The sequence below is a fragment of the Myiozetetes cayanensis genome, unplaced genomic scaffold (assembly GCF_022539395.1).
Source record: "Myiozetetes cayanensis isolate MyiCay16 unplaced genomic scaffold, myiCay2020 scf3, whole genome shotgun sequence".
Classification (NCBI taxonomy): domain Eukaryota; kingdom Metazoa; phylum Chordata; class Aves; order Passeriformes; family Tyrannidae; genus Myiozetetes; species Myiozetetes cayanensis.
This window is the reverse complement of record NW_026087521.1, coordinates 39,691,040-39,701,751: the sequence shown is the minus strand read 5'-3', so window position 1 is coordinate 39,701,751 and position 10,712 is coordinate 39,691,040.

The window sequence follows — 10,712 nt, the reverse complement described above, 5'->3', positions numbered from 1 at the left end:
AAAGACTAAGACTTCTACCCTCCAAAATACTGTAATCATTTAGAAAAAAAAAAAAAATAATGCAGCATTTTATGTATCTATAACCTGATAGCTGCAGCCTTTAAATACCACTTGCATAAGTGAACCTTGCCCATTCCTTTCACATATGCAAAAAATTTAAACTGAACCAAAAGCATTTCAGCATTTTGGTAAACTAAGACCCTTCAATAAACCCTTCCCTATGGATGGGGAAGATCCTTTGATAAACAATGTAAAGCTATTACTTTTCACCTACTACCACTTCTAACTCTTTCTACTCCTTTCCTAGTACTCTCTCACTAATGGTAGGGTAATTTCTTTCTCACAGTTCACAGAACAACTAAAGTATCTACAAAAATAAATCAGTTGTTTCAACCATTACAGTATTTCCCCATTTCAACGTAAACCCATGATTCACCCAGTTTCTTCTGCCAATTGGAACAAGATTTCCAGCTGTGGTCCTCATTGCAGTTGTCACTACTATCAGTGTGTTTTCCAAGGCTGTACCTTCATTTCAAAAATTGTTAACTTTGCTGTTAACAACTAGGATTGGATCTGTACCTTTTATATTTTAGTTTTGATCCCTGGTTATTTAGCAAATTGACTTTATCTAAAAAATCTGTTAGAAGTATCAACAATAGTTAGACCAATACATGTATTATAGTCTGCAGTTTCCACCATAAACAGTATCTTACTTAAAGTGCATTGAATGGTCTTCAGTTCACTCTTAGTTCCATTATTGACACTTGCCACTGCTATTTCATAAGCCATTCCAGGAATTAGGAGATCAATCTTAAATTCTTCTATATTACTTAATATAAACGTTTTTGTTTCACCTATGTCTGCATTAGGTTTCACTTGAATGTAGGATTCCTGACACTCTTGTGGCAGCTTCCAGTGAAGGATTATACTCTCTTCTTGTACGTCCTCTGGGTGAATATAAACAGCTGTCGGTGGACTGACAGCTTGATCAAAGAAAAAGATGTCAGTATAAAGCCATATATCAAACTTACAATCAATCTACGATCACTTCCCAATGATGTCTCTTGGTTTATTTTTTTCTTCTAAAACGTTATGATTTTAGAACTGCTGATTCATTTAATTATTTCTTAAAATAGTTTGCATGCAACTACATGTTACAGGCAGATTCTGCTTTCTGTTTTCTCATAACAAATAGAGACTTATTTTGAAAGCATATTCCATTCCACTGGACATATACAGAGTAAAAAGATGACACAGTCTAAGTCACAGTATCTATTATTAGAAAAATTAATTAATCTGTTTTAACTTAAAAAAATTGAGAAATCATGGTAATGTTTCTACTTTGCTAAAATTAAAGACACAAACTATAAATCAGTATTTCTCAAGCAGAATGTCACTTCTTTATCTCATATGAATATGCTATAAGTAGGTAAATGAATAAATAAATATGGGTATAGGTATATTCCAAATTTTGGAAGGCTCTGAAGAATATCCCAACAACCACAATCTGTACCTTAATGCCTTGTATTTTCAATTTAAACTCTGTCTAGCAAAATAAAACAAGAAATGGATACCTCACCTGTTGTAATTAATATAGGCTTCTCATGGCAGCTGAGAGTTCCTTTCTCTCCTACGTTCTGTAAATACACCTGATACTGATGATAAGGTTTTATATTTTGTATGACTATTGAAGTCTTGCTTTTTTCAACTGGCAACTGTTCCCAGATGTTGGTTTCCGTATCCAACACGTTGACAAGGTAGTAATGAAAAGAAGCACTGGATGAATGTTGTGGAGGATTCCATTTTAAATGTATTTCTGCAGATGAAACATATGTAGCCTCTAACTTCTGGGAGTGCAGTGGCCCTATTGAATAAGATTAGGAACAGAAATAGGATAAAAATATTCCCTAGGAACACGAAGAATACTTGCACCTAAAATTGTGTCCATAAAGTAGTTTTTTCTTAAGGATATCTCCTCTTGATCACCTTTAGGTGCAAAGGCATTTTCATCTCTACCAACTGGTAGGTTTCATTTGGCTTCATTCAGCTAAACTTTACCAGAATACAAGTTAACTGTGAACGAATTTTACCTAGGCCATACTGCATCACACAGCAAGTCAAAATACAATGGATTTTTAAACCATAGAGATCATCTGAATCTTAACTGCAGATACACAGGCATAACTCTGCTTGTTCTGACAAAATCTTTTACTTCAGATTTGAAAATATGCTTCAGCATTTCACCAGCATGGTCAAAAAATACTTTACTGCTTTACTCTGACATCCAGCTTTACCTTTGGACATCAGTAGAGACTCTGTGAGTAAAATTATTGTAATAATGGGATTTTAAAATATACTTAACAGAAACAGAATTTGTATGGCTTTCCTCTTGCAGCCACTGAAAACTCTGTGTTTTTCTTAATCAATCCCAACAAAGGATTTTAGCACAAAGCTAAATTAAATTTTTAGAATCCACTCTGCAAACTAGTAAATACTGGATCAGAATTCATGTTCAGATTTATTTATATTTTCAAACAAAATATCAACACAGAAAATTGTTTAATTAAAGAAAAATATTAAAAATGTATGATTATTTGGTTATTATTGCTATTTATTTTTGTTACTTACTTGTTTCTACCTTCAGAATTGGACTTAAGATAGACTGTGCTCCTTCTGAGTTCCTTGCTGCTAATAAAAACCTATAGTGAAGGCCAGGAGACAAGTGCCCAACTTTTGTTTGGGTTGCATTCACAGGCAAGTTCAGAATGTATGGTTTCCACTGATCAAAATAGTACTTGATTATAAGTGCAAAGCCTGACTTGAGCCACATGCCCATATCACTCCACATAAATACAGCTTCAGTTGTCTTGACATCATGCACACTAAATGTGATGTTTTCTGGTACCAAAGGTACTGAAAAAGAAGATCAAAAATTAAAAAAAAAAATCACTACAACCTTTTTCTTTTTGTATTTGTTTCTTCAAATACAAATGCAATCAGGGTAAGGTTTTTAAAATAAATGCAGAAGATTGAAAAATATAGTTACATTCATATTCACAAATATATGGCAGCTGTACATAGCAGAAAAATCCTGTGAAGAAATAATCTGGACCAGTAGGATCTCTCTGAAGGGCATAGCAATCAGTTTGGTTTTCTGGTATCATTGACAAAGCTGAGACACCAGCTTTAAGAAGATAAGGAGATCCATCTGTCCACAAGAGCTGACCTTCTTCCTGGATTGAAAAAAAAAAGAAATTAGGAAAACATGTATTTTTAGATTCTATTGATGAATTATTAAGGCTTCCCTCATTGCAAGCATATTTCCTAAACATACAAAACTTGTGTACTTTATTTATACAAATTAATTATATAGGAATATTTTGAATAAAGTAAATGCTTCAGTTTACAATTCTATCCCTCCTATTACAAAAGATTACAAGATAATAAAATAACATAATACAAGCCACATAAGTATGTTTCATCATTACAAATAAGCCTTTAAAAATCACTACTAATCAAATAATTTAATAATCTTGTATGTATAATTGTCTAAAAATATCATTCACTTTGAAAAAAAACACAAAATAGCAAAATATAATAATAAATCCAGTCTGAAAGCAAAAATATTTAGCTGAAGGAAAAAAAAACCCACATGGCTAGATTCACAACCAGATGAGAAAATGCTATCTTTCCCCTTTCTCCTGTTTGCTGGTTGCTCAGCATTTAGGACACACTCACACATCCCTCCAAGTTTCTTACCTTTGAGTTACTTTCAGTTCTTCCAGTAGAGCTCTACAAATATTAGGCTGGGGCAACATGATATTTTGGAGGAAAGATGCTTGTAGAATATGCTTACAGCATTGCAACACAGATCCCTCTAGTGGGAGACAGGTTTCAGTCTGCACTGCAGTAACACATACTAACATCTACAGGGGATTTATAGAAAACCCAGCACATTTCTGCATGGCATTCAGGTACTCTCAGGTAGTAAACTTGCATAAAGTGTTTTCAGGCATAGCAAGTCCGTGGTCCTACAGCCTAAGTAAACGCTTTAAGTAATGTAATGGAGAAAAGTTGTGGTGCCACCATCATGTTAAGGCTTCTGTTGTTTACTCTTTTATTTAAGATGTTTACAAGTGGGGAAGGGGAGGAGAAAAAAGAATTTTTTTTCCACTGCTCTGAAAAAACAATTAAAAAATCACGTTTGTTGAGATTGAGACTATTTTTTCAATTAATTTGTTGTATGGAAAAAATATCAAATAAAATATTGTGATATAATTCATTTTCCCAAGAGAGGAAAGAAGATTTTCAATGGTATGAAACAATTCAACTTGACTTTCAGGAGGACTTACGGGTATAGTCTGCCATTTCAGAAATTCTATATAGATCAACTTTTTTTATACTGGTCTTCTTGGTCACCAGAGTTAACAACAAGCACAGGAAATCACAAGATACTACTATGATGCAAACTTCTGCAGCAAAGTTTGTAAGAGAAACCTCAGTGAACAATCTTTGGCTACCTTTACCACTTCTTAGCTCTGAAGAACTGCACAACATGTCAGGATGGGCATGAGGGTACCACCAAAGAATTTCATTCATTCTTATCCAGGGCACTGACCTACATCTCCAGGGCCTCTGCTGCTTTTCACAAGAATGTTCAGCCTCATCAGGAATGGTTTTAATACAGATACAGATCAAAGTAGGGTTAAAGAAGGAGACACTGTGAGAATTCAAATACTACAGAACTAATGTTGCTCACAATGTCACTAATTTTTATCAGTGTCACAGTGCTTGGCAGTCTTCTTAAGGCTGCTGAAATCTTCTGAGTAGGTTATAGTCTCAACTTCTTCTCATTAAATATTTCAAGTCCCATGGGAACTGAGAGAGAAAAACACTTGAAAACAGAAATTTAACTCCCTAGTGTTCCAAATATGAACGAGAAAGCAAAAATAATTTAATCCATATTTTTTATCTCAGATTTTAAACAAATCCTGCAACTGCCTAGTGTATGTCCCATAATCTTTGAGCTCCTGAGGTAAGTACAATTTGATGCAAGTACAATTTAGAGTTCTCATAAAATGAGAACAAATGAAAACAATGACACTTCAGAATGAAAGGTGTTCATCCAGTGCTTGAACACACTAATTAAGAAAAAATAATTAGGAAAGAAGTGCTTGGAAAGCAAGCATTTTATTATTATCCCTTGCTATTCTTAAGATATGGTACTCGTCTAGTTCATTTAACTGACTGACTCCCACAGACACAAAAATGCATGCAGTGACTGAACAGCTGACTAACAGTCAAATTCCAAACTGGCAATTAACTCTTTTCTGTGTAATCAGAGTTAACCCCCCCCAACACACCAAAATATTATGCTTCCATGGGACATCTATTTCTGGCAGCCACTTACAAACACCTATATTTCTAAAATACCAAGTTGTTTGTGATGAATATCACTATAGTGTAAAAATTACAGCCATTTGAGAAGTGACTCTACAGTCTCATATACAAAATAATATTATATATAAAATGCACATATTAATAGTGCTTTACTAACCAGGATGGTTAGAGTGCTTCTCTAACCACAAACCTAGACAGAGCTGTGTTTCTTCAGTCTGCATGTTATCCCACTCTGACTTGTTTGTGTAGCCCCAGACAGCAAAAAATATTTTTTCTGTCTGAGGTGGTATGACACCACTCCTGCTCTTACACATAAAGTTTGCTTTGCTTTTACTTTTTTCACAGTATTTCTTTGAAAATAATTTGATCAAAACAATATTAAAATTAAATTTCAAAGTGCAGATTTTGTAGAATTGAAAAACAGTGGCTTTCTCCCAACCTTCTGATACTTAACACAAAAGAAGTTTTCACTAAACCAAATCACAGAAGACTGGATCCCACATTTCTGGCAAATGCCTCCATCTTTCTAAGCACTTTGCCAATATTTTTATTTGTGTCTGTAGTTGTTCCCAAATCAGACACACCACACCATGGTGAATCGTTGTAACAGAAGATGCAACATTGAGAACCTTCATATCTCAAATATGTGGAACAGGAAACCTTTTACAAGAAATACCTTGCTCCGATTCCTTTCTCCACTGGCCTATCCAGCATCTATACTGAGCAGACTTCCCTAAGCTTAACACTCAACATTTTAGACCTGCATCAAAACTCAGAAAGCCAACCCCAGACTTCGTAACTACACATAGTAACGCACATGCAGACTAAGATTTAAAATCTGGTAATACAGTACCACCTACAGGCAAAATAATATCCCAGGGAAATACACGTATACACGAAAATAGAGAAAAGTTAAACAGGTTATGTATAAACGATGGGGGTTTTTTCACAGCTAAAGCCTTTTGAAGATTTTCAGTATTTCTAAATAGGAAGAAATAATGATTGCTCTTCTCATTAATAATAACTATATAAACAAATAACCAGTGTACCATTTAGCAATATTTATTCCAAACAATCGGGTTCCACATATCAAAATGTTTTTGCTTCCATATGTGTAATAGCAAAGAAGATAAAATAGGCTGACCTTTAAGTCATTAAGACCTGTCCATATCATGATTATTCGACTAATTTTCTGGAGATATGACAACATAAAACCGTATTCTTCTTCACTCCCAATGTCAAGAAGATGTGCCCCTTGTGAAGACGTTCCACAGATTTGTTGTGCTGCTTTCCATGGCTTGCTCTCCTTACCCATTCGATAGCAGCTGCTTTGGAATGCCACCCACCCTTGGGAACAGGTGCCTACAGGTGAAGGACAGGATTTTAGAGAGATTCTGTATCATTCATGTCAGTGGTACAGTGTAAGATTTCTTATAATTACACAGACATTTTGATGACAATAGCATTTAATTAATTCATGATTTCAACTCCCCAAATATTCCGTAATTATGAGTCAACAGTCCTTCAAAATCCTGAGTGTCTTAAAAAATCTGACTGACTGAATTAGAAGAGTATCAACTACAAGCCAGTGAAGGGGGAAATAAAATAAATAAAGGAAAAAAGTTATCCACTAATTTTCAATCGTACTCCAGGGGAAAAAAAAAAAACAAACACAAAAAACCCCCATTCTTTAGGTTTAGTTTCTGATGGTTCTTTTTTTTTTTTTTGAACATTAAAAATTAAGTTAACAAATAATTTGCTTTTAATAGCTTCCTGAGTTTAGGAAAATAATTATTCCCTTGACTTTGAGTGTATATTATTCTTTCTTTTCCTAATTTTAAAGATTTTAAGTTGCATTATCAGAGTAGCACATTTAAAGGAATGAAGTTACATAACTAAGTCATAACATCCTCAGAATCCTGTCTCCTTTATAGCACTTCTTACAAAGCAGCACAGCTAGGCTAGCCATTCAGAAGTACAAAACATTCATTCTGAAAGTGTTCCATATGCTTATCAAGTTCAGGATTTTCATTGCTTTTTCATTGAAATTATGTAGCAAATTTAATACATACACTCAAATAATTATAATTTTTAACTTCAACATTGCCTTGACTCTATTTTACATTGCAAAAATACAGTTAGCTTAAAATATTTGCACATAAAAATCTGAATTATTCGTACTAAAAATACTAAGAAATACTAACTAGAAATAACTTTTCTGTTTCAGTAACATTCAATTTCTTTCCTCATTCCAGAACTAAAACAATCCGCATCTACTATAAGCTGTAAAATGGAATATAGGATTTTACAATTTACTCCCAACTTATCTAGAAAATAACTTGCATCCACTGTGACTACAAGAAACTCAAATATATACCTGTTTCAGCTTGAACATCCAGTGATTGAGACACTTTTACAAATTCAAGATGTAATTGTTCAAATATAAACTTAAATGTATATAAGGTGGCAGGTGTCAAATTTCTCCATACAAAGAATCCACTGGGTCTTTTTATGATCTCAGAAGTACCATTCAGTGAAACAGAAACTGAAAATTCTTTGGTCACCATATTCCAATTAAAAGACACTGTAGTAGTTGTCACAAATGTTTTTATGTACTTTTCAGAAATTCCACCTAGTATAACAAGAAAAAATAAACACTGTCTTTACCACAAAGGAATAATTAACTCAGAGTTCCATCAACATTATTATTTTTTTCTTTTGAGAAATGATGAGGGATAGACACAGTAGGGAAAGAAAGGTAGTGTCATTTAAGAATGTCATGGTTTAATTTATTGTCATGATACCTTAACTTATGTCTGAAGCAACAAGAAATGAAAGTGCACAGTTTAAGGAGTGTTTGGCTGTAAAAGTACATACTTCAATAGAATAGCAGTTAAGTAATAGATGTCCAGTGCAGTAACACATTAGTAGCATAAGTGTGAACCATTTTCTGCAGCTTCTGAGTGTATTTTCAGCACTCAACAGCTTCTGCAATGTTTTCAACCATATGTTTTTCCCAATTATGTTGTTTGTATTCATAATCTAGTCTGTATTCCAGAGCTAGTGTGAGCTTGTGATGTGTACAAAGTTAATGCTATAAACTATTTTAATTAACAAAATTAAGATTAGAAAGCCTTTTCATTTTAGTAATTGGTGGGACTTATGGTCCTAAACAGATTTACATCTGTAGAGGACATTTTTATAAGCTCAGTGACCAGACTCACAAATTCCTATATGAAAAATCTATTCCAGTGAGTCACAAGGTTAAGACCTTCAAGCTACTAATTAACCTTCTCTAAAGTGGGAATGTCATGAAGTAGAAACAAAAATATTTAATTTTTTTAAGTTATAAGAGAAAAACAATCACAACCCTATGTTGATATGAAATTACCAGGTTTAAGTAACTTTCTCCATGGTCATCTTTTATAAATCTCTTCTCCTAGAATTACTGTAGTATAGCAAAACCTGTGATATTTTAAAATCTCATGAACTTTTACATCAGTCCCATATTTCAGAATTGTTACACTAAACAAACATGTTATATGAAATTATTCCTTCTACACCTCATAGCTGAAAATACACATCAATGTAAAGTTTCTAAATACGTGACTAATCTCTAGACTTAGACTCCTGATTCTCTAATCTTCAGTATTAAACTAACTATAAAGATACCAATATATTTTTGTGCTACTCTACTTACGTGTCTTAAATGATTTTACACTTAAGATTCGGCCACTTTTTAGGGATTCTATTGTTATATCATACTTCTTATTTTCCTCAAGCAGAACTGTAGTACTGACAGGCTCTTGTTCAACTTTAGAAATGTTTCTTACAATCTGCAAGTAAAAGAATTTCTGAATATAGTGGAAGTAATAAAAATAAAATTCATAAATTATCTATAAAGTTTTAAAAGGGTAGCTGATATTGCAGAACATCAAACTTTAGGCTTCAGTTAAACTGCAAAATACCCAACATTTAAAGGAAAACCTTTTAGAAATCACACTATCAACAAACACCTTCATACTGAAATCCCCTTATTTTCTTTATGTTCCAGAACATCCTGTACTCAAAATAAGAACAACACCCTCCAACAGAGAGAGGTAGGCGTAGTGTCTGTGTCTCTCCTGGAGAAGTTAGACTCCTCATTCAAAGAGTTCTTCTCCTTGAAGATCTTGCATATCCTAATTTTGAACATATGCCTATCTATCCTTATTCAACAGAATACTTGAGTCTTTTAAGTTCCACTGGTTTAAGGACGACTCTGTAACAATGCACATAAATTACATTAATTGCAAAATTCAGTAACAATTTTTGAAACTTTCTCTTTACTTGCTATTTTGAATTAAAAAAAAAAAAAAGGCAATCAGACCCACAGTGCTACTAGTTACTCTTATTTACAGCTTAATCCTTAGACTGATGAAATTTACTTTTTGACTGAACGCATCTGTTTGCTGGCACGTCACAATATAATAGTCTGGATCCTCTCCTTTGGGCAATTCAGTCCACTCCATCAAAACTGCTCTAGCAGGATTTTTCCCTTGGTCACACTCTAGACACTCTGAACCCTGTAACAGAAACATACAGGAACACATCTTAATAGAAAATGCAGAAAACGTACCTCTAACTAAATAATTAAATTCTGTCAGTTTTAACTTATTTTAACCATAGTTTGTCAGCTAGCAATAGTTTTTATATGTACCCGTATTACCAGCTCTACTGTGTGACATACAAGGCTTCATAATTTTTTTAAAAGTTCTGCATGTACAGGTTTTAGTTTTCTTTCTCTCTCCAGAGGTGGCCAAATATGACAGAAATCTGTCATCATTTTAGAAATAAGGTCAGAGATGTCACTTGCAGTGGACATGTTGTAATCACAGTTAGCAGACAGTCAAGAGATGGAAGTCTCAGTCCTATTCTTCCATTATGCATTAAAGACTTTAGTGACATCACTTTCACAATTTTCAAATATTTTAAAAAAAAAAACAATGTTCAAGACGTAAAGAAATAATTTATTAAACACACACCTCCCTACAAACCCAATTTATCCATGGCAGTACAAAATTCATTCTGTGTTTTTGACCACAACAACCCCATGCAGCTCTACAGGCAGAGTGACTGGAGAGTGGCCAGACAGAAAAGGACAGGTGGATACTGATTGACAGAAGGCTGAACATGAGCCAGCAGTGTGCCCAGGTGGCCAAAAAGGCCAATGGCATCCTGGCCTGTATCAAGAACAGTGTGGTCAGCAGGAGCAGGGAAATGATCCTTCCCCTGTACTCAGTGCTGGTGAGGCCACATTTGGAGTGCTGTGT